Raw genomic sequence first — 23,504 nt, forward strand, 5'->3', positions numbered from 1 at the left:
GGCTAATTTTTGTATTTTTAGTAGAGATGGGGTTTCACCATATTGGCCAGGCTGGTCTCAAACTCCTGACCTCAAGCAATCCTCCCGTCTCAGCCTCCCAAAGTGCAGGGATTACAGGTGTGAGCCACCGTGCCTGGTTTCAATCCATTATTTTCAATGTCCAATCCCATGTGAACTTCTGTCTTGCTACAAAGTTAAGACTTCTTCCCTCCACCCTTTACCCCTACCTTACCAAGCTAGGACCTGCTATAGTCAAGAAACCTAAGGTTAGGACATGGACTAAAGACAATTTCTTCCCTCTTGTATAGCCCAGTACTTTTCTTCTTCCTTTCTTAGCTTGCTAAATGTGCATCCCAAGCCCTCTGAATTAGAACTCCTGCAGAAGTAAAGGAAGTAGAGCAGGTACATTCCTACTTCATGGATATTATTGTGATACTTCAGCGCTGTCACTCTATGGGCCGAGTAGATGTCTAAGAAAGACACCTGTGTCATGGGCACTCTTCTGGGTTCTTTGGAGATGCTCTACAAACTACAGATCTGCTACCAGAAGAATGCCTTTCTCTTCCAGCTGGCAGCCTGTTCCCTCTTCAGCCCTGAGAACTCCCACTGTACCTCCAGCTTCCCTCTGCAGGGGTCTTTCTATGAGGCCCTGCCAGATAAGGATACCCAGTGCCATCTATCTCTTGCTGCAACACCAGTCATCCACCTGACAGCCCTCGAAGTGCCCGATAAGCCCGCCGCCATGGCCATCTCCCCTTCATGCCTCAGCTCAGAGCAACTAGCCAGTCCATCTCTCACCTTTTGGACTTTCCAGGTGAAGTCAGACATGAGTATTGACTGCATCCCCTAAGCTCAAGAGACACACAGCTCCAAAGTAGTGTCCTGGAAGCCCCTCTCTCGGCTTGAAGTCAATGAGGAAGAACTCCTCTAGGGGGAGCACCCTTGGGTTGGAATCTACTCTCCCCAAAATGCTCCGCACAAATCCTCCTAGGTTTTCCTCTCCTCAATCCTTTTACACTCTCAATATAGGTGAAGGACTAAGGGGTCTAAGTTTTTTTACTACCTGTTTTGTAAATCATGGTGTTATGCTTCAGTTTAGAATGTTATTTCCATTGTCGCTGGGCCTCAACAGAAACTTTCATTTGAACCTCCTGTTACATACAGTCATTCAGGAGGACACTTTACCAAAGTACACATTTGGGGTGAGGAGACAAAGCCACAGCATTAACAGCACCATGCTGCTGAACCTGGCCACTATGGGCAGAACCGTCCCGATGGAAAAGCCACCATAGTGCCAAGGCCCTGCTTCTCCTGTGTCCCTCCAAGGTATCCCAGCTAACCAATGGAACATCCATTAGCCCCTAAGCAAACTGCACGCTTTACAGTATTTGCTCATGCTGTTCCTTCAATCTGCAATGCCCTCCCCTTTTCTTTCTCGTCTCAAAATCTCGGTGATATTTATCCTTCAAGGCTTAGCAGACATGCCACCACTTCCAGGAAGCCTTTCCTTACAGCCCTCAGCTGAATCCTCTACTTCTGTTGTGCTCCCATAGCACAGAGTTTTTACTTCTTTATGGCCCCAATTTCATTGTCTTTAGGAATTATTTTAGCTAATTGTGTACAATTGTATCTTCACAAGATGGTGAGCCCTACAAATGGCAGGGACTTTACCATACCCCTCTTTCAATACTCAGTGTCCCAGCACCGGGCTTCAAGAGGAGAAAAAGGAGGCAGGGAGAAAGGGATCCCAGGTGCCCTGAAGCATGGCAGGAACTGGGCACAGAACAGCCATCCCAACAGCACAGGACATGTGTGCAGTGCAGTAGATGAAGAGTGAAATGGTTCCCGCACTGCAAGAACTCTGCCTAGACTCTGGCCAGAACCCTCAGACCTGGTTTACCAGTTCAGTGTGACCCGCCTTCCTCAGTGTCTTGGTGCTTTTGTGGCTAACACAAGCGCATCACTCTGCCACATGTGCAGAGAGCTGAAAGTGCCAGGCGTTTGCATCCTCTCTTCTCCACCCCATCTCCTGACTGTTAGCCAGTGACTGAGTCAGGAGAGAGCATGAATGCCCAAACCCCTTGCTTCTTGGCAGGACAAATCTAACATGGGATTTCTGCTGCAGAGCTCCCTGTGGGACCAAGATGAATGACTTACCTGGGCCACATGACTCCTAAGTGGCTGAGAGGGGATTCAAACCCAGGCACTCTGTATCACTACCATAGACGGCTTGCAATTTAAGCATTACGACTACTATGTTAGGTTCTATGGACAAACGGGGTGACTTCGCATTATAATAAAGGGAAAAAAGTAGGATGTTTCTGTATTAAGCTATGATATGGAAAATGGGCAGGTTAATTCATCTCCAAATTATTTGCATCACATGAACATATTTTCCTAGTGAAAAAAAAATGAAAAATCAGGAGCTTTGAACCCAGACAGAACTGGCTTTGAATCCCAAGTCTGTTAGAAACCAGCTGCAGGACCCCAGGTAAGTTATTTCACTTCTCTTAGCCTCAATTTGTTCATATACAAAATGGGTATAATATACCTAACTTGCATTGGTACAGAAAGGATTAAATATGGTATGTGCAAAGCCTCTATCACAGAGTCTAGCCAATGGCTAACATTCAATGAATGGCCATTGTAGTAATAGTAGTGGTACTAATATAGAACTGGCCTCAGAAAAAAGGAATTTGTACAACATTGAGGTTTATAAGTATAAGCACAAAACCCCACCATGTATATTGATAATCCTTGAATATAATGGACTATTAGTGGTAAAAATTAGAACTTTGAAGACTGCATCTGGCAGAAAGAATACGTAGACACATATATACTCTGGCTGGCATGTCAGGAAGAAGCTATCTGCCAGTAATCAATAACTGTTGGGAAATGAGAAGAACTATAAACATCACTGTGTGAGAACTAGGGAATGAGCTCTTCCCAAGACAGGTTGCAACTGCACAATTTCAAGCTGACATTTTATTTCACCTAAAAGAAATAATTGTGCTTAATAAGGTAGTTATTGCTAGAGGATCAGGATCTGGAAACCAAACTTCTATCATCTAATGCATAACAATTTTAAGCATTATCTGTTTGGGGTTGAGGAAGTCACAGAGAGCCGGAAAACTACTTTTCCAAATTGTGTTATAACCCCGACAAAGAAATTTAGGTACCGATACCTTAAACTCCATTGAAGTTGAATATCAGATTTATTCTTACAATGGATTTCACATACGTTACTTCCATTTTTTTCCTTTTCTTTTCATGGTTATAGATCAGGTTTATTCATTTTGTTTGTTTTCGTTTTGGTACACAGATTGTAGGAAAACAGCTCTGGCGAGCCCTCACCTTTCTAGAAGTAGCAGAACAAGTTCCTTCTGTCCTGGTAGATTTGATTCATAAAGGCAACCAAATATAGCCAAAACATTTACTCTGCTTTGTATGATCATTTGGTTATCTAAGAGAAGCAAATTAGCCAAGTAAAAGCTAAATCACCACTTACAGTGCTTAACACTGGCTCAGTCTTCGGTCCAGGCTAACTTGATAGACATACTTTACTTCTGTCCTACTGGAAGTCTAAGAATGATTCCAAGTTTGTAAATAAATACAGAAACACAGCCCCACAAGCCCAAAGCCAATCAACATTTTCCCAACCTTAAGTGAGAGGAATAAGCCTAAGGTTCTGGTATTTCTGTAGGCAAGGAAGGATGACGTATAAAGCTGATTTATGGGAAGTAGACTTCCCTTCATTCTTGAGCCTTTGAGTTGGACTTAATTATCTTTAAGGTAGAGAAGAATATGGCCCCGCCCTCATCTTCTACATATGTGTTCCTATCAAGCAGCCATGTGCCATCATAGTAGGTAGAATCGTAATTTGAGAAGTAAATATTTCTGTCCACTCACCTGCTGGGCACCAGGGAAACCAAAAAAATCAATCTCTTGACCGAATTAAACTTGCTTGGATTTTTGTAATTTTTATGGAATTCAGATGCTCTGATCTGTGAATGCTCCAAATTGTTTAGCATAGTGTAAAAAAAAAAGTAAGAAAAACCATCCTTCAGCACTGAGTGAGAGATGATTTACATAGATAATCCCCAGCAGGGAAGAGACTACCACACACAATGAGAGGAATTAGAAGATCCTGGATTAGGTGCCTGCCTTGGCTAATAGATGGATCTTGACTCTAGACATGATTTTTCATCTCTTTTATCCTTGTATGTAAACTAAGAGACATAGACTCACTGGATGAAATCTAGAATTGCTTTTAACTATATGACTGATTTAGGGGAGGAGAGGAGGAAAGACAGCCATGTTATACATGTAGTATAATTACAAATTCCATAATAAATGTAGTCTCATTTGTAAACAGAATTGTTACAAAATAACAGTTAATATCTTCCAAAATGCATAATCCTCACTGTAAAACAATAAATTAATAAAACAATTTATATATTAAATTGGTAATAAGTCTTCAAAAATTCAACTTTTAAACAAATTTGTTCTATTTTTATTTTTAGTTCAACTCATTTGTTTTTATGCTCATTTGGAAAACTCAGGTAATAGTCTTTTATTAACATTATGATTTATTCAGTTTTCCATCATGCAAGACAAATCACCAATTTTTTTAGATAAGGTTTCTGCATATAATAAATAAGATATACATATTAACACAGATCTATTTGTGGATTCACACATCACTCTCTGAATAAGGTGATAAATCTTACCTGCATGCAAAGACACACTTTAATCATTAATTTGGTTTAGAATCCTCATTTGCAAATGATAATAATAATTACATGGCTCTGATTTTAAATACGAGGCATAAAAAAACCTTGCTAGAACTGGAACTGCTTCTTTTAATTTTCCCAAACATATCTAACCAAGCTCATAACCTTAAAATTATTCATTGCTTTTTATCTTATCACAAGGTTCCTGTTGCAGGTTGAATTCCCAAGAAAGCACCCTTAGATTAGCATGAAGAAAGTTTACTAGGAAGTGCTGTTGAGATTAGCACCTGATGAAGGAAAGAAACAGAAGCAAGATTGAGAAGAAGAAGTTGAGCTGATGCAGTCTCAGCAAACACCTTAGCCAACCCCAGAGGGGCCTCTGAATCTGGGTTGATCCTTTCAGAGTTGTCCCAACTTGAGATCAAATAGCTGGAGGAATAAATCCCAAAGGGAAACCTGGATAGCTCATCACAGCATCCACTACAGTTCCAAATGGAGCCAGCTCCAAGTATGCTAACAGCTAACCTTCCAGTTGGCTTGTTAGCAACCAATATTTGTTGAGTACATACCATGTGCTAAGTACCATAGAGACCACCAAATTTTATGTATATCCTTACTATCAAGAAACTTACAGTTTAGTTGAGGAGAGCAGATCAAAAACACATTTAAAAACCACAGAATAAAATTTTAAGATAATAGGCAAAGACAATACCAGAAGAAATAAAGGTAATCAGACAATTTATTATTTTAAAATGTAAAGGAGAGAGAGATAACTTAATTCTATGAAGCTTGGAACAGTAAAACTTGAGTTGTGTCTTTAAGGTTAAAAAATTGTAATGAGTAGGAGCAGGAGGAAAGCAAAGTAGCAGTAAAAGAAAAAAGGACCAGGTGCAAGGCATCTGGAGGTCATCTTCGTAGAACTGACCATAACTTTTTGAAGAGGAGCATATCAGGACTGAGGGTGGGAGAAGGAAGGAAGTGCACAATAAGAAGTGGAGGCCACTCAGGTGAGTCCAAATGTTTTGATAAGCATGAAGGTGGAGGCATTGGGCTCTTCCAGGACTGGCAACAGCAAAGACAGCTTTTGATTTATCAGTTTCCCATCAGGGCAGAGGCAACCTGCTATGGGGCCCGCTGTGGCAGCAACTTGCCTAGCAGGCCAGTTCTGCAGTGTAAATTTTGGAAGCCAAGCCTAGAGACCATTCTTTCTGCATTTCCAATGATCTATGAGCATGTATCTCTTTCTGCTTAAATTAGCTAAAGCAAATTCTGTTATCTGCAGCTAAGAACCCCAACAGATAACATTCACAATTGCATGAGAAGGCATTATTATCCTCATTTTATAGGTTTAAAATAAATCTAAAACTATGAGGTTAAATAACTTGTTAAAGATGTCCTAGTGTGGCAGAGCCCAAACTTGAGGCTAGAACTATCTCACTCTGAAACCAGTGCAATTTCTACAAGATCATAACAGTTTCCCAGAGACAGAGATGGAATGGCCCTCCATATTTATCATCTGAACATGTGGATCTGCAAAATGAATAGTTTCCACAACGGGTCATCAAACATCACACTCGAATTCTGAACTGGAGAATGTAACACTGTGTGTGAATTATTCCAATGAGAGAACACCACCAAAAAGTGAAAAGTTCTCTGAAATCCATGCCAGAGGCAAAAAAGGATGAGTTCTTGAAGCCAAGGGGCCAACCTAGCTCTGCCTAACCCTACTTTCTATAATTGTTTACAAATTTAACAACCAACTTCAATAATAATCTCTATGGCCTCATAAATAAATTCAAGTCCGCAACGTAAAGCAAGTTCCCATCCTTCAGCCCATGTTGTTCCACATATTGAATTTCATGATCTCATGAAGGCTAAGTTCTTCCCCAGGCATCATGGAGGCTATTTAACTACCTCCTGCCTTAGCCCTTTCAACTTCAAGATCAGTTTGATTAGATGGACTCACTAGACAATGGCCAAGATTATACATTTCTAAGACCAACTATTCATGGTTAAAAGTATAATCTATGGCAGGATTAGAAAATAAGTGATACAGTATGACCACTAGCCCCTCTTAAGCCCAAGGAAACATGATCACTACTGGACTTTGGCCTAGAATCGTTCTCAAAACAGAGCCCCAGAGAGCCTCTGTCAATCAGTAGGAGTCAGTACTTGAGTTAAAACCAACCTTCAAACCCTGATCTATAGTCTTCACCTGGGTAAACTAGCAGGAAGACTCATGGCCAGTGAGTCTCACTGCAGCCATTTTGTACCTACCACAACTCGTTTTCTGAAAATCTGCCAGAGAATGACTTAGGCTCCAGGGGAAAGAGAGCTTACCCTCCAACCTCCACACTTCAAACCTGACTTCACACCAGTTTAAAACACTTTATGGAGCCCTTCCATTCATAGAGTGCTCTTTTGGATGTTTCTTTTTGTCCTCAATTCCGTCTTGAGCCCAGCTGACAAATGCTGCATGGACTCTGAGCTGTCTCCCGAGAGGAGCCCCGTACGTTTTAAGCAGTTTTGCTTTGTGACCTGACCTCCAGGCAGGCTGCATACTTCAGAGCACTGACAGCTCAGTCATGTCTTTTGTCCCAGGCACACAGATACAGCAGGCGAGGGAAAGTTCACACTGAACACTCACATTTCAAAACATAAATAAATGGCTCACACCAGAGGCCCAGTGCACTTAAGTTAGGAAGACAAAACCTCCTGAAGAAAAGAGGGACCCAAGGAGACTTTTCAGAGTCCCCTGCAGGACCCTGTGGCTATGATGACTGCACCTGGAGGGCTGGATGAGGCAGATCTACTGCCAGCAGGAGGCCAGATAGGCTTCTCTGAGTAGGGCGTGTGGACATTCCTGCTTTCTGTTCCTTCCTGATCTACCCCCTAAAATATCTTCCTGATATATATTTTCCCCTACTAAGCCCAATTCCTTTCTTGCTTTCTTTCTCTTTCTTTGAGCCCTTTTTTCTCTCTCTAATATGCTTTGTGCTTCTTATTCCTCCTGCCTTTTCTCATATTTCCTGGTTCTGCAGCTCTTATATTTATTCTACTTGGAAACCTTTTATTTTTCTCCCAGTTTTCCAAAGAACTTTCACAGCTGGTCCCATCTGTCTCTTCTAAATGATCCTGTTCCTCTTGAACTAAATTCATTTCCTCTCTGATTCCACCTGCCCTTAGAAGGCTGGACCCTATAATACCACACCCTAAGTCCTATTAACAAATATGGGATTGGAAATGGGGGCAGACAGGGGCCCTGAATTCTACCACTCTTTAAACACCAGCCACAGATAACAGATTCACTAATGTGTTGCCGCCCTTTATCCTTTTCCTACAGTTATCTGAGTTTTTTTATTTTACATTTTGATATTTAACTCATTTTAAACTTTCATAATTTTATAATACCGGTAATGCATGCTCATTGTAGCAAAATTGATAACAATAGATAAGTAGAAAGATGAAAATAAAAAGCCTTCTGCAATTTTGCCCTTCAGAGACTACTCCTGTGTTTCATGATTGTCTTGATGAACACTGTTTTAAAGATTCAAAGATGAATGAAAAAGACATTGTCCTTGCTCCTTCAGAGCCTATATCCAGTGAGGAAGAAAATTAAACAAGCAAATACAAGACAGCATATTTAGAAAAGAACAGGAATCCATGGGAGTGAGGGCAAATGAGTCACACTTTGCAAAAGCCTTCTGGAGAACATGTCATCCTGAAAAATGAGCAGAAATTGACCACGCACGAAATACAGAAAGGGAACAGCCCATGGTAAGTCCATAAAAGTAAAGTGAGACTGGCACATTCAGAGAACCAAAGGGAGTTCAATATGGCTCAAAGTAAGGGCAATGGCAGTAAACAGGCCTGGAGGGGTAAGGAGGAGCCAGAAGGCACATGGCCTTGTAAGCCACAGGAAGATGTCTTCATAAGTGCAATGGGAACATTGAAGGTTATTAAGGAAGGGAATGACATGATCCGATTTACACTTTTAATAGAACTATAAGCCTAAAAGATAGAACTATACTATGGAATAGGTGCCACCCTTATAATCAGAACAGAAAGAAAGAAAAGAAAAGGGAGGGAAGAAGGAAGGAAGGAAGGAAGATTGGGAGGGAGGGAAGCAAGGGAGGAAAGAAGGAAGGAATGAGGGAGGGAAGGAAGGAAGGAAGTTAGTTTGGGAGGGAGGGAAGCAAGGGGGAAGGAAGAGGGGAAGGAAGGAAGGAGTGAGGAAAAGAGGGAAGGAAAGAAGGAAGGAAGGAAGGAAAAGAAAGACAGCAGGAGAAGGGAAGGGAGGGGAATTCAGGAAACATTGGTAGTAAGTAGTGAGGGCCAGGTTATGATCTCAGACAGACAGCTCTACTATAGCCTGTCTTATGATGTCTTTTACATTCTTTATTGAGTCCCAACCATTTCAGGTGATCAATCAGGAAACTTGGACATATATGTTTTGTATGTGATGTATCCATTTTCCTTATTATGAAGGAACTGTCCCTTTGCCTTGGACTTGAGGAGGGGTTGATTTCCCTGGTTGGGGAACTAGGAGAGCTGGAACCGTGCTAAGTGTGAGGAAAGGCTTTTTAAGGCACCCTCCACAAGCATTCTCTATACCCAGGATAGGAAATATCAGCATGAGATTATCCAGGTTGCTGTTTTGACTGTCTCAAAATATCAAATGACTATTTAACCTTATGCTTTCATTTCTTTGTGTAGCTGTTATCACAGCATGTTTTGAAATATTATTAATGTTGAAAGTTGGTCCAGATCCTAAAAGAGCTTATAATTTCCCCACTCTTGACTATGCTTTTTCTATTACTCACTGACACGAGGACAATTTGCTCATTAAAGCAATACAGTCAACATAATTGTATTGGACTTGAGCCTTAAGATTAGACAAGTATTTTTAAAGCTTTTTTTATGGCAACTCAGAAAAAGGGGTATATTTCTTTCTTTCTTTCTTTTTTAACATTGTTGGGTAACCATTACCCAATCATCCGTTTTTTATTCCATACATTTCCAGGACATTTTCCAGGGGAAACTGAAAGGAAGTAGTAAGAGGAAGAAAAGTGTAATACACTGGACACAAAGAAAGCTCCTAAAAGGAGTATATTTCATACTAAGATCAACAAACATAAGTATCTATAAATGAAACAAAGGTTTGAAGAAACAACAGTCACCACTACAGCGTGTGACATTCCGTTTTCTTTTCCATTTCATTCAATTCTATTATATTTCTATTTATTCTATCATATTTTACTCTGAATTGATACAATCACTTTGGGAAATTCTTTTCCAGCATCTACTAAAGCTGAACATACCACATCCTATGACCCAGCAATTTCACTCTTAGGTACATACTCAAGAGAAATAAGTGCATGTGTCCACCACTGGACTTTAGAATGTTTACGGAAGCAATATGAACAGAAGCAATGTTCATGAGGCCAAATATTGGAAACTATCCAAAGGCTCATCAACAGTAGAATAGATAAATAAATGTTGGTATGTTCACACAGTGGAGTGCTACAATTGTTTGCAATAATATGGATGAATCCCATGCATCATGTCAGACACAAAGGAGTTCATACTGTATGATTCTATTTATATAAAGTTCAAAAGCAGCCAAAACTAATCTATCCTGTTAGAAGTCAGGCCAGTGAGTTATTTTGGGAGAGATAGTGATTTAAAGGAGTCATGAGGGGGCTTCTAGGGAAGTGGTGTTTCTTGATCTGGATGCTGGTTACAGGGATGTGTTCAATTCATGAAAATGCATCAAATTGCATGTGCACTTTTCTGTATGTATGTTATACTTCAATAAAATGTTAAGAAAAAATATTGGTCACAAGCCAAGTTAGATTCTTCTACTTACTAATCACTTGCAACCTGCAATTTGAAATATACTACATTAGACACTAAAAATACCAAAGGAAGACACACTATGACATATCAAAATATTTTAATTTTATTTACAACAATAAGATGGAAAGCTCAAGTCTTATTTAGAAGCCATTAGATATTACCAAAATTAAAAGAATCCAGAACAAAAAAAATGAAACAGCTAAAAACAAGTATATACTGTCCCTTCTCATTTGATTTTTAATAACTTTACAGCTGCTTTCAATTCAATTTTTATTGAATCTTTCATTTTAATCTATATTTGTTGCCAATCACTTTGTTAAGAAATGCACAATTTTGAATATGCTTACCCAGCTTTTTCCATAGTATTCAAGCCACTGGTCTCTTCTCATTGGAATAGCCAGGAGCAGCTTACTGGTAAAGAAAATACCCCCTAAAGTTCCCCTTTTTCAGCTGTGTTTTTAAAACTGGCCTTTCCCATTAGAACCTGTTTTTCCCCTTGGGGCTTCCATCTATCACAGGTGTTCTCAAAATCTCCAACCTGCTCCAGCCCATGCTGGAAGTGAGAAGACATATTACCCAATCATGGTTAATTGCAATCAACATTCACACATTCATAAATGAGTGCGGTGCTTGGTATTTTAAAGAGACTCGGATGTATTTCTAGTCATAATCATTATCTTTCTCAAGCAAAGTGTAGTTTACAAGCCACACTGCATAGGATTTTTGTTTTTCAAACAGCAGATTGTTGCACACATATATAGGGCTTTTGGCTGACATCTTTATTCCATGATTCCATGAGAGTTTTCTTGAAATTCCACAAAGTGGTCAGATCTCCAAGTGAAGGCAGTCCAGCTATCTTGGGAAAGTGTTTCCCACTTTAGCTGGCCTTTAAGTGTCAATCCACCAGGGGCCACAGATGCCATTGTTTGGCTGGAGTCCTCCCCAGTGCATCACTGTGGAACAGATAAAGGTCTTTGGGGCTTTACAATCTCTTCTGAAACCTAGATTGCATCAGTTTCCAAGAATGTCTGACTTTGCCTGGCTGTCCAAAATATCTGCCCAAGTCCCCCTTCCTCTTCATATCTGCCTAAACACAAGGGCAAGAGACATGTTGAGCAAGTGAAGCCAAGAGTCAGTGCAATGCTCTGAGTGCAAACTCAGAATCAACAGTGAAAATGACATGAAACAAACTCAACCTGCTTTCTCCAAAAGCAGAATTTAAAATTTCTGTCCTCTAAAAGTACATTTAAAAAATGAAATCTTTCCATATGGCTTTATTTTCTTCTATATAAAATAGTTAGACTAAATTCTGCTTTAAAAAATATAGCTCTATGAACACTGTGCTGACATATACACTAAAGTCATCTGGAAAAAATACAAGCTACTATAACGAACGCCAAATGCCAAAAGTAGCCAGTCTCATTCTATTGAAACAAATAGAATGAAGGGGAAATGTATTTAGTTGACAGAGTGAATAGAGAAAATTGATCTCTTATTGTCAAATATACTGTACCTGACATGAGGGTTGGGAAGTTCTGAAATGTATTTTACACACAAACTTAACTTTGAACCTTCATATGAACCTATTTCAAAAGTGTCTTACAGCCAAGATAAAATTATTCACACTGGACTAAGTGTTTACATTAGACATTCCTCTTTAATTCTTGAGAGAGAAAAAAGCCGTCTTTTGGTGGAGAAGCAAATTTTTACACAAAGTTTTGAATCTCAAATGGAGAAAATCAGCATATTCCAGAAAGAGACCATTTAGCACCTAATGTTCAAAAGACTGTTTGACCCGTTCTTTATGAGTGCACAGTTGTATCAGAGCCCAGACACTTAAGATTATAACAAACTTTTAATAGAACCACATTTCCTTTTGGAATACAATACAGCTGCAAACAAAAAAAGTCATATTTCCTCCAGTTATGTGTCAAATGGTTGTATCCTCACTCCAGTAAGAGAGTCTAGTGGAATCCAGACACCACCAGAAAAGGGAGCAGAGATAGAAGGAAGGTAATCGAACCCTGCTCTTCCATTTACCATAGAACAAATCCAAAAAGAAAGAAAAGGAAAAGGATTTCTAAGACCAAAAGTCATATTTTCAAACATACAGGTTTGTTTCTTTTTTAATGTGTCTTTGTTTTTCTTTTTGGCTAAGAAACAGGGCCTTATTTTTGCCGTGACACAGAAAGCATTTCACAGAGAACCCGAATTGTACATGGTTTTTAAAAAAACACTTCATGGGTTCATGAGAATAATCCTCACCCTCTCAGCTCTTTCAGATAGCAGACTAATTCCATTACCTTCCATTTGCCACCAAATTCTGCCTCTTTCCATTGCCACTATTTTTCTACCTTGTTTTGTCTTTCCCTTCAGTAAACTCAACACCCTGGTAATTCAATCTGCTGTTCAATGTCATGGTTGAATCAAATCACTGTCACTCAAAATAGGGTATGGTTGAGTAATAGGGTCACTCAAAATAGGGTATGGTTGAGTAATCAGGGCAAATATCCCCAAATCTGGAATTTCTGGGTTTTCAGCCACTGAATGACTAAGTGGCTTTAGACTAGATCTTTCCTCCACCTCATGAGAACAGGTCAAATCCTGTCTGTGCTGACTGGGACTGGGTAGAGCCGAACACCTCAAGAGAGAACTCTACCTGCAACTGGGCTCTCCATGGGCTCCCTGGAAAATGGGGACAGCAGCACTGACCTCAGAAGATGGAGAAGGGAATTAGCAAATAATGGGAAAGCTTAATACAATGTCACTTTCACACCAGGGTGGAAATTGTAAAAGACCAAAAGGGAGCCCTGTTTAAAGATGTCTTTACTCAAGCAGTATAAATAATCAGGTTTCTCAGAGAAAATCATTTCCATTCTCACCACTAGTTCTACTTAAACAAGTTTGAAGGCCAATAAAAACACAGTGCTGGTTTACAGGGGTTAGGAGAAATGTAAGAAGATGGTGGATCTTGCCTGAGTTCAGAAGTTTAAAGAGAAAATCCTAAGAATGGGAAATGACAAATTGTATTGATACTAATTTTTTTAAATAATTCAAGACACGAACCAGGACCATGCACATTATACAAACGTTATTAGACAAAGTGTAGAAACCATTCTATGGACAGAGGAAACACCTGGAGGAGCAGGCTTGCTTATGAATTGGAAGTTAACAAATATATGAACACACAAAGATTACAGTCAACTAACCTGGGGGACATTTGCTGTGCACTGTGAGAGGAGTGTTGAAAGGAACCCAGAGGAGTCAAAACTGGTGTTGAAAAACCATCTGACAGGATCCAGAGTTGAGACACCCTGATCAGAGATCAGAGACCTTTGCCTCACAAACTCATTCCAAAGGGGACACGGAGCAAGCAGATAGCTCTTAGCTAAGTTCTATCACAAAGTAGGCACTCCATAAATCTTTGTAGAATTGAATTGTTGAAATAAAACCATATTCATATGGAAGAACTAGGACTTTTCAAATTAGAAGAGCTGCCTTTATGAGTTACACTGCTCAAATAGAGTGGTTTGGGAAAGAAGGGGCTGTGGAACTAAATAGTCTCTTTTGCAACTGATAGTAAAATTAGAGGGAAAGCAAATGGCAAGACAGCAGGCAATCAAAATCAAATGGATGTGGACCATTTAAGTAATTGGGCCAAGGGATAGTAAATGCAGTTCAATTTAAGATAATGTTCAATAAATTGCTTTAAGAAATAACCTAGGGAATACAGGTTAAATGGAACAACCATGTAGGAGATTGATCTGCAAGTCACAATAAAGAAAATCATTGAAGCTAACCACCAGAGCATTACCAACATCAGTAAAAAGGCCATGGCTACCCTAACAGTAAAAATGCAAATAGACCCACTCAGACCGCAGAGCAGCTGTCCTCATTCATGTGCTGCTTTCTGCTCTTCCTGTGCTAGTGAGAACTTAACCATTTTCCAAACAGCTCTCCAAACTTAATCTATTTCAAGATTATTACAGGCTTCCCCTAATTTCTCTCCAAATTTCCTTTCTCGCTTGAAAAAGTTGACAGTTATATTCACAGATAAAATGGACATGTTACAAATGTTACTACCCATTTGTCAGATTCTTTGGTGGACCACCAGGGATTGTACCTGTGGAATCAGTGTTCACAGCTGGAGGGCTTTCCCCTAAAGAAGGCAGGATATGGCACAAAGACAATGCCAGCCCTACAGGTAAAACTAAAACGTAACTAAACTCACACTACTACCCCAGGAACAGAAACAGTTGGAAATGACTTGATTGGCATTTGTCCATTTGAATTTAAAACAGATTCCTTTCGTTATGAACAAAAAACATTGGGATACTAGTTAATTTCCGTGGACATTTACTGAGCCATGTGCCAAGTACTGCACTGAGTTCTGGGAATTTCGCAGGGAATAAGTTCCACTCCCTGCCCTCTGGAAGCCCACAGTTAATGAGAAAGACTACTACAACACAGGGTACAGGGCAAGAACCACTTCTGTTCTGTGTAAGGTTATCACACACGTTCTCTGGACACCTGGTCAGGACATAAATTTGGAACAAGTTTTTAAAACCCCAGAAAATTTTTAAAAACAAAATGTTTTATTAGTGTCTTTAAGTCCCATCTAAAGAAAAGACAGGGTGATGAACTCCAATCATTTTGCTAAACAAAAGTGGTCTGTTCTTGCCAGTAAGACGGCAGCTTAAGCAATAGTATTCCAGCCAACTTCCTTTCTCAGCTCAATCTGTCTCTTTTTGCCCCAGCCTTGGAGAAGTTTACTCATCCAAATTCCTAAATTTACCCACCCTGAATTCCTAAAAGGAACAGGGTTAAGCCAAACAAGCTAATGAGGTGTCTGAATTTCAATGGTTCAAGGACAAACACTTTAAGGAGAGGCAGCATGGTCATTGGAGTTGGGAGATGTGGAAATGTGGGTTTGGATCCTGCTCTGCACTTGATCAGCTGGTACATAGACTCTCTGGCCCTCAACCTCCTCATCCACATAATAGGAATAATAATGCTTGACTGTTGGGTGGTTCATTATACAAAATTGGGTAATAGATGCAACACAGTGCCTAGCATATAATCATCATGAACATTAAGACCCACTCCATGTCACTACTCCTGTCAGATGCTGGGAGAAATTACCTTCCTACATTCCATTCTTCTACTTAGCATGGGTCTGATGTGTGTGACAATGGAAATGGCCTCAGTTTGACACTGAACTCCAAGAGATACCTAAGTTGGTATCTTTTGAGTAAAAACGTGAAGGGTCTAGCTGGGTGTGGTGGTGGGCACCTGTAATTCGAGCTACTTGGGAGGCTGAGGCAGGAGAATTGCTTGAACCCAGGGGGCAGAGGCTGCAGTGAGCCAAGATCACACCACTGCACTCCAGCCTGGGCAACAAGAGCGAAACTCCATTCAAACAAACAAACAAACAAAAAAAACACAGTAACCAGCAGGGTGTGGTGGCTCACGCCTGTAATCCCAGCACTTTGGGCGGCCAAGGCAGGTAGATCATCTGAGGTCAGGAGTTCAAGGCCAGCCTGGCCAACATAGTGAAACCTTGTCCCTACCAAAAATACAAAAATTAGCCAGGCGTAATGGCGGGCGCCTGTAGTCCCAGCTACTCGGGAGGCTGAGGCAGGAGAATTGCTTGAACCCAGGAGGTGAAGTTTGCAGTGAGCCACGATCACGCCACTACACACTCCAGCCTGAGCAACAGAGTAAGTCTGCATCTCAAAAAAAAAAAAAAAAAAAAAAACTGAAAAAGGTCTGTGATGAAGAAGCTACCTCTCCTTCCATTAAATACTTTGAGTCACTCTTCTCAAAACAGTCTTAGAATGGAAACTCTTGGTGTTTTATACTTGGTTTTGTCCAATATGAATGATATCCTAGCCACAGTGATAGAACTGGAAATGGTGGAATTTGGCCACAGGGTAGAAATGAAGCGGGAAAAGGGAAAGGACAATACTATGATCATTCTTATTATACAGAAGGAATTTTACAGGAGAAAGGATGAATAACTAGCCAAAGACATACAGCATTTCAGAAGTAAAGCTGAAGTGTAATGTGCTTCAATTTCCAGCACTGTCTCTATTTTGTCTGAACCGGGCTTACATTTTTCAACATCAGAGCCTTAACACCTAGTGTCTAGCAACACCCGGGGCCTGCCACTCCCAGCAATACCTAGCAGCACTTAACTATGACAGGTATTCAATAAGTGCTTGTACATGAATAATCTTAAAAAGGTCAGGAGATCGAGACCACGGTGAAACCCCGTCTCTACTAAAAATACAAAAAATTAGTTGGGCGCGGTGGCGGGTGCCTGTAGTCCCAGCTACTCAGGAGGCTGAGGCAGGAGAATGGAGTGAACCCGGGAGGCGGAGCTTGCAGCAAGCCAAGATCACGCCACTGCACTCCAGCCTGGGCGACAGAGAGAGATTCCGTCTCAAAAAAAAAAAAAAAATGAAAGAAAGAAAAGTCAAATTAAAATTATGCGGTAGCTCAGAATCCATCCTTTAACCAAAACCTAATAAAATATTTACACCAAAAGGGAGATATCGTGTTTCAAAGTAGGAAAAGATTAGATGTTTTGTTCCAAACTAGTAAGAAACATTCAAGTAAGTTCCTCTACTCCTACCCAAACATTATCTTACAATATTTTTTTCCTGATCATGTTTTTTCCCTGGGACAATTTGCTATCCATTCTCAAAAGCAACTCTCCAAATAAAATAGATTTCATCATGACTCAAACTTACAACATTTTTTTTAGTAAAAGAACACCAGATAAACACTAGGAGAGCTAATACTTTGTTGCCAAAAAACCAAACAGATGTGATCCCTACCACTTCCTACCTTTCCAAACGACATGATTAATGGAGAATTATAGGAATATTCTAATTCTTGTTGAAAAGCTTGATCGATTTATTGGTGCTTGCAGCCAAACAATAACCAGGTCCATGTTTCAAATCGCTGTAGATGACCAGAATCTGGGGCTCATCATGACTCTATACTTTGCTATAAGACTGGTGCCAAGAAAATTTCTTTCCAGCTCAGTAATCCTTCTTCCTTTCTGGATAAATTCTACATAGCTTTCCCTTTGCTCCTGCCTTGGGGTAAGATTTCTTGCAGCAGCCATGTAAAATGACTTCTGTCTTTGGAAGATTTCTTAGAAAACACATTGTCTCTGATCCCCACCCTTTGAAAATTTCCACTGTTTACCCAAACAATACCTTCCACAGAATTCTCAGCGTAGCATCAATGCCCTCAGGAAGGTCTTGCAGATCCTTTTGTCGCTAGACTAGGTTAGGTTCTCCTGCCCTGTGTTCTTACAGTACTTTGTTTCCCCAATACAACATCTTCACACTTTGTTTTAAATTTCTATTTAATTGTCTATCTTTCCAACTGGACTATAAGACTATGAGGTAAACAGCAGGCCCTCGGTACCTGGTGATTGTTAAATAAATGATGACTTCCAAATTTTATCAGGCCTTATAGTTCCAATCTCATTCCTTCTCATGAAAGAAAGTGCAGAAGCCCCAGAATATGGCCACACAGCTAGAAATGTTTCCAGCTTCTCTTGCAGCTAGGCTCTGGCCAATTGGATGTGAGTTGAAGACATATTTGCAACTTCCAGGTCGTGTCATTAAAAAGGAAGCTTCCTCTCCACTTGCTGTTTCCCCCTTCCTAAAGCCTGCAAAGTAAACAAAATAGTGAGCCAGCTTCAACAAGGGAGATAAGGACAACAACCTAAGGCATGGCAGAACCACAAAACAAAAGAAATCTAGTTCCTGGGTAAACTTAGAGAGCAGAGCCACCTCTCCACTCTGGACTGCTCATCTGTCTATAGACTGTTACATCAGAAACACCTTTGTCACTGGGCACAGTGGCTCACGCCTATAATCCCAGCACTTTGGGAAGCCAAGCCTGGCAGATCACTTGAGCCCAGAAGTTGGAGAAGAGGCTGACCAACATGACAAAACCCTGTCTCTACAAAAAATACAAAAATTTGCTGGGTGTATTGTACATGCCTGTAGTCCCAGCTACTCAGGAGACTGAGGTGGGAGGATGGCTTTAGCCCAGGAAGTGGAGGTTGCAGTGAGCCAAGATGGCATCACTGCACTCCAGCTTTGGTGACAGAATGAGACATGAGATCCTGTCTCAAAAAAAAAAACAAAAACAAAAAAGAAAAAACACACATTTGTCTCTCGTTTATGCCTCTGAGTTTGGGGTCCTCTCTCACCATTTTTTTTAAGTATGAACTTAAACCCTACCTAACAACTTACATCAATTATAAATTCCTCTAACTTAACTTTGCCTACAGAGGGGACATTTTTAAGTTTCCTATTCAAGTGTCCAAGCATTTATCATTACTACCACAATGTATGTAGGAAACTTACACTTACAATTCAAATAGCTACTATCCAGCAGCAATAATGTAGTAGAATATAACCATGTTTACCAGCTGCACTGGAGTAAATGGTTCGTTTTACTTAACTAATGGCTGCTGTTTTAATTTGGAATTGTATAAAAAAATTTGGGCTACATAGTGCAAACTGGCAAAGTGACAAATTGTTCTTCTCAACATCATTTTGGAGCATGAAGAGTCCTTACTGTAAATAGCATATTCAACTAGGTCTAAACATTGTGCAATATCAGTTGTCCATCCCTAAGAACTTGTGAGGCTACAACTAGAAGCAGTACAATTTATTTTCATGGGGTACTTACAGGATCAGTCTTAGGCCTTCACACATTTCATACAAGTCACATCTTGTATATTTGAGTGTTTTAGAAAGTCAATATTTTGCTGTTAAAAATAATTAACCTCAGGGGACATTACAGACTTGGTCCTTCTCATTCATTTTCATAGTACTGAAACTCTGAAGCCAGAGAGAATACTCGTAACAGCTGGCAAGGATTGTCTCAGCTTTTAAAGCCACATTTAGCCTGTCATTGGCTATGAATTGGACTCAACCTTTACCATGACTAGTTTTCTGTAGATGCAGTGATTTGTAGAGTTTTCTAGGTGGCCCAGATGGGCCAGGTGAAAATAAACCAAATTCCCTTCCAAACATAAAAGCTGCTACCTATAAGCCCGTAGAAGAGACAGAGAGCCTCTCTTCTACGAATAAGCTTTTCTTGCTTTTCACCCATTTTATGCATCCAGTTAGACCCAGAATGGATACCATGTTTCCATTAAGACTCACCTACATGAATAACTACATCACTTCCTTTGGGATGACATTCGAAAGCAATTTCATCTTCCCAGTGAGGCCTACTTTGCCCACACTATTTAAAATTCCAAGTCTCCCTGATATTTCCTATTCCTGTAGCATTATCTAATATACTCTACATTTCACTGATTTCTCCTGTCTATTACCTGTCTCCCCTACCAGAATGTAAGTTTCCTGAGGGAAGGGCAATGTGTCTTTTTTGATTAGTGTTATATTCCCAGTGCCTAGAACAGTACCTGACACATGGGGAGGAGAGGATTTCAGGAAATACTTGTTGAGTCAATGAATGAAAGGAGGCCCTTTTTAAAACCTTTACTGAGTACCTTAGCAATACTTATGCTGACTCTGGTGCTTGCTCCCACATTCTGATGATGCCAGCCATGGGAGCTCTCAGCAAAAAAGTACCTCACTTGTTTTGGGTTTTTTCGTTTTGCTTCATTCATAAGCAAAGGTCAAGGAATTTGTATGTAAGATGTCACTGCAGGCAATGGGAAGTCTCAACCCAAATGCCTTTAAACCAAAAAAAATTTGCTTTCCTATCATGGTTAAATAGTTTTGGCTTCGTGATGGGTTGAATTTTGTCCCCAAAATACATTTGTTGAAGTCCTAACTTTTAATACTTCATAAGGTGACCTTTTCTGGAAGTGAGGTCTCCATGGAGGTAATCAAGGTAAAATGAAGTCATTAGGGTGGACCCTAATTCAATCTGATTGGTGTCCTTATAAAAAGTGGAAGCATGAGGCCAGGCACGGTGGCTCACGTCTGTAATCCTAACATTTTGGGAGGCCAAGGCAGGTGGATTGCTGAGCTCAGGAGATCGAGACCAGCCTGGAAAACACAGTGAAACCCCGTCTCTAGTAAAATACAAAATAAATTAGCTGGGCCTGGTGGCATGCGCCTGTAATCCCAGCTACTCAGGAGGCTGTGGCATGAGAATCACTTGAACCCAGGAGGCAGAGGTTGCAGTGAGCCGAGATCGTGCCACTGCACTGCAGCCTGGGTGACAGAGCAAGACTCTGTCTCTAAAAAAAAAAAAAAAAAGTGGAAACATGGATACAGAGACAGACAGACACAGAGGGAAGACAACTTGAAGACACACCAGCAGAAGACAGCATATGATTAGAAAGATGCATCTACAAGCCAAGAAACTCCACGCATCACCAGCAAGCACCAGAAGCTGGAAGAGGCAGGAAGGTCTCTCCTAGGCCACCAGAGAGAGTATGGTCCTGACAACCCCCTGCCTCCATAACTGTAAGACAATAAATGCCTATTGTTTTAAACTACCTAGTGTTGGGTACTGTGTTACAAAAGCCCTGGGAAACAAAGCTCAAATTCTATGATTGGGACCATTTCTGTATCTCCAGTTTTGGCTACGAGTCAGCAGGCTCACGTGGTGCTTCTAATGTGCTTCCAAGATGGCCACTAGCAATTTCCAAGGCTCCATGCATCTTCATATCTAATGGGGAAGACAGAGATGACTTTTGCAAGACCACTTAAAGTCTGGGATTTGAGCGTCGTTCCTGATAGAGACTGATTTGAGTCACATGCCCAAATAACAAATCAATGGCGGTGTTCAAGGGGATGGACTGAGCTGATTGCTTTAAGCCAATCAAGGTCAGCCCCTTGGGATGGGGGAGGAGTCAAGTACTGCAGCAGTAGCTGCTGGTGCCCACACACATCCTGGCTGCACTCAACTTGCTCACCCAAGCAACATGTTTGGCCCATGCACAGGACAAGCTAGAAGTTCCAGAGCCAAGACCCTCTGAGGCAGCCCTCAACTAATGCTTAACAGGCAGATAAATATCTCAGCAATCTCACTCTTCAGCTGGGATAACTCTGAGGTGTGTTCTACAGAGTATTCCAGAGTTTCCCCAGGGGTTCTGAGTTCCAGTTGCTCATAGAGGTTTGTTAACACACTAAGTCTGTTCAGACTGCTAGATCAAAATATCAAAGACTGGGTGGATTCTAAACAATAGAAATTTATTTTTCAAAGTTCTAGAGTCTGAGAAGACCAAGGCACGGGTGGATCCAGTGTCTGGTGAGGACCTGCTTCCTCATAGACAGCCATCCTCTTGCTGTGTCCTCACATGGTGGAATGAGCAAGAGAGCTCTCTGGGGCCTCTTTTATAAGGGCACTAACCCCATTTGTTAGGACTCCACCATCATGACCTAGTCACCTCCCAAAGGCCTACCTCTTAACACCAACCCCTTGGGAGTTAGGATTTTGATGTATGAATTTTGGAAGTACACAAATATTCAGACCATAGCACACACTCTTTATTGACTTTCTCCTCTCCTTATCTCACTTCCCTAATCCCCACCAGTAATTCTGCCGAATAAACTACTTTTACTTGAATCCATGTGTTAGATTTGCTTCCAGAAGTATCCAGATCAGGACAAGACCTAGTAAGTTGCAGGGAAGGAAATTCAGAGTTCTGTTAGGAAAGAGAAAGGGTAAAACTAGAAAGTACTGTAAAGTCAACCAATGAGTGTCCACTACAGTCAATTACGGTTCCCTCTTTCTCAGTTGGATAAGCCAATCATGTTTTTTTCCTATAGCGTTGTTAAACCAACAGGAACACAGAATTGCCTAACAAGCCAGGAAGCATACACATTGAGTTTCATTTCTGCTGCTCCTTCTCCTACCTGCTGTGTTTCCATTTGCAGGTTATTTATCTTCACTATATCTCAAGTTCCTACTTAAGGAATAATGGGAATGATGATCCTTGTTCCTAAAATGTATGACCCCAGGAGAGCAGAGCATGGCAAAAAGCAAGTCCACCTTAAACTTCTTTCCAAGTGAGACTGTTGCTGAAAGTATTAGAAGGGCATAACACCATCATTCCCCAGCACTTGGTTGCAGAGGACAGCATTAGAGGTTAGGGAAGACTGGAACAAAGATCCAAGTGAGTATTCTCCACTCTCTTAAAAAAAAGCTCCTCTTATTTTAATAAACTAACTAAAAAATATAATCTTTAACTATTCTGGAGGAGTTCAGAAATGGTTCCCTTCATGACGTCAGTCTTGCTGAGCCCCCAGCCCAAGTGGCCTATGTTAAGCTTTTTCTGAACATTATGCCATTGTCCTTGGATGGCAGAAAAATAATCCTTGGGAAAATCCACCCTGTATCTCCAGCAAGCAGAGGCAATGCTTTGCAAATGTTGCCGGACGCATCCTTCCATTTCTGCTTTGTTCTCTGAGTATAAGCAGATGTTAGGCATTCTTCTCATTATCTCAGGATACTGTATAATATTATTATGGTGTCAGGCTGTTAAAGGCAGCAAACGCTATACAACAACAGCCTTAATTGAGGCTTAGAGCTGAACTGTAAGTATGTAACCTTACTTCAGGGTGTTTGCAAATGCTTTCTGGAAACAGTTAAAAAAGATGTTTTCAATTGTTCAACCAGCGGCTCGCCCTGCCAAGATCAAGTAAAAGCTTCTTAAGATATGGGCACAATAAACATATTTCTTAAGATTTCAATATTTTTTTCAGCCAGAAGCATAGCAAATCTGTGAGCCAGAAAGCCTCATGCATGCCACTTCCTGGACTATTCCAGGAGAAAACTAGTGAAATGCTGCAAAAGTTGCACTCAGATCTACCGTGATCTCACAGCCACAGAATTCCACTCTATCTTTGAAGTTACTTTACTATGATAATAATTATTTGTCCATGAGTCTGG

At 40.6% G+C, this 23,504-nt stretch overlaps 1 long non-coding RNA gene across 2 annotated transcripts in view; it reads right to left on the reverse strand.

Moving 5' to 3' along the window:
- LOC107974764 (uncharacterized) overlaps positions 1-23,504 on the reverse strand; it is a 60,588-nt gene that overhangs the window by 14,714 nt on the left and 22,370 nt on the right. Inside the window, exon 2 of one of the 2 annotated variants that reach the window (XR_008548239.1) lies at positions 18,036-18,282. This is a non-coding gene — a long non-coding RNA (uncharacterized LOC107974764). Of the gene's footprint in view, positions 1-17,489; positions 18,283-23,504 lie in introns of those variants that run through there. The other variant, XR_001717757.2, reaches the window with a different exon arrangement.

The sequence above is a fragment of the Pan troglodytes genome, chromosome 4 (assembly GCF_028858775.2).
Source record: "Pan troglodytes isolate AG18354 chromosome 4, NHGRI_mPanTro3-v2.0_pri, whole genome shotgun sequence".
NCBI lineage: Eukaryota > Metazoa > Chordata > Mammalia > Primates > Hominidae > Pan > Pan troglodytes.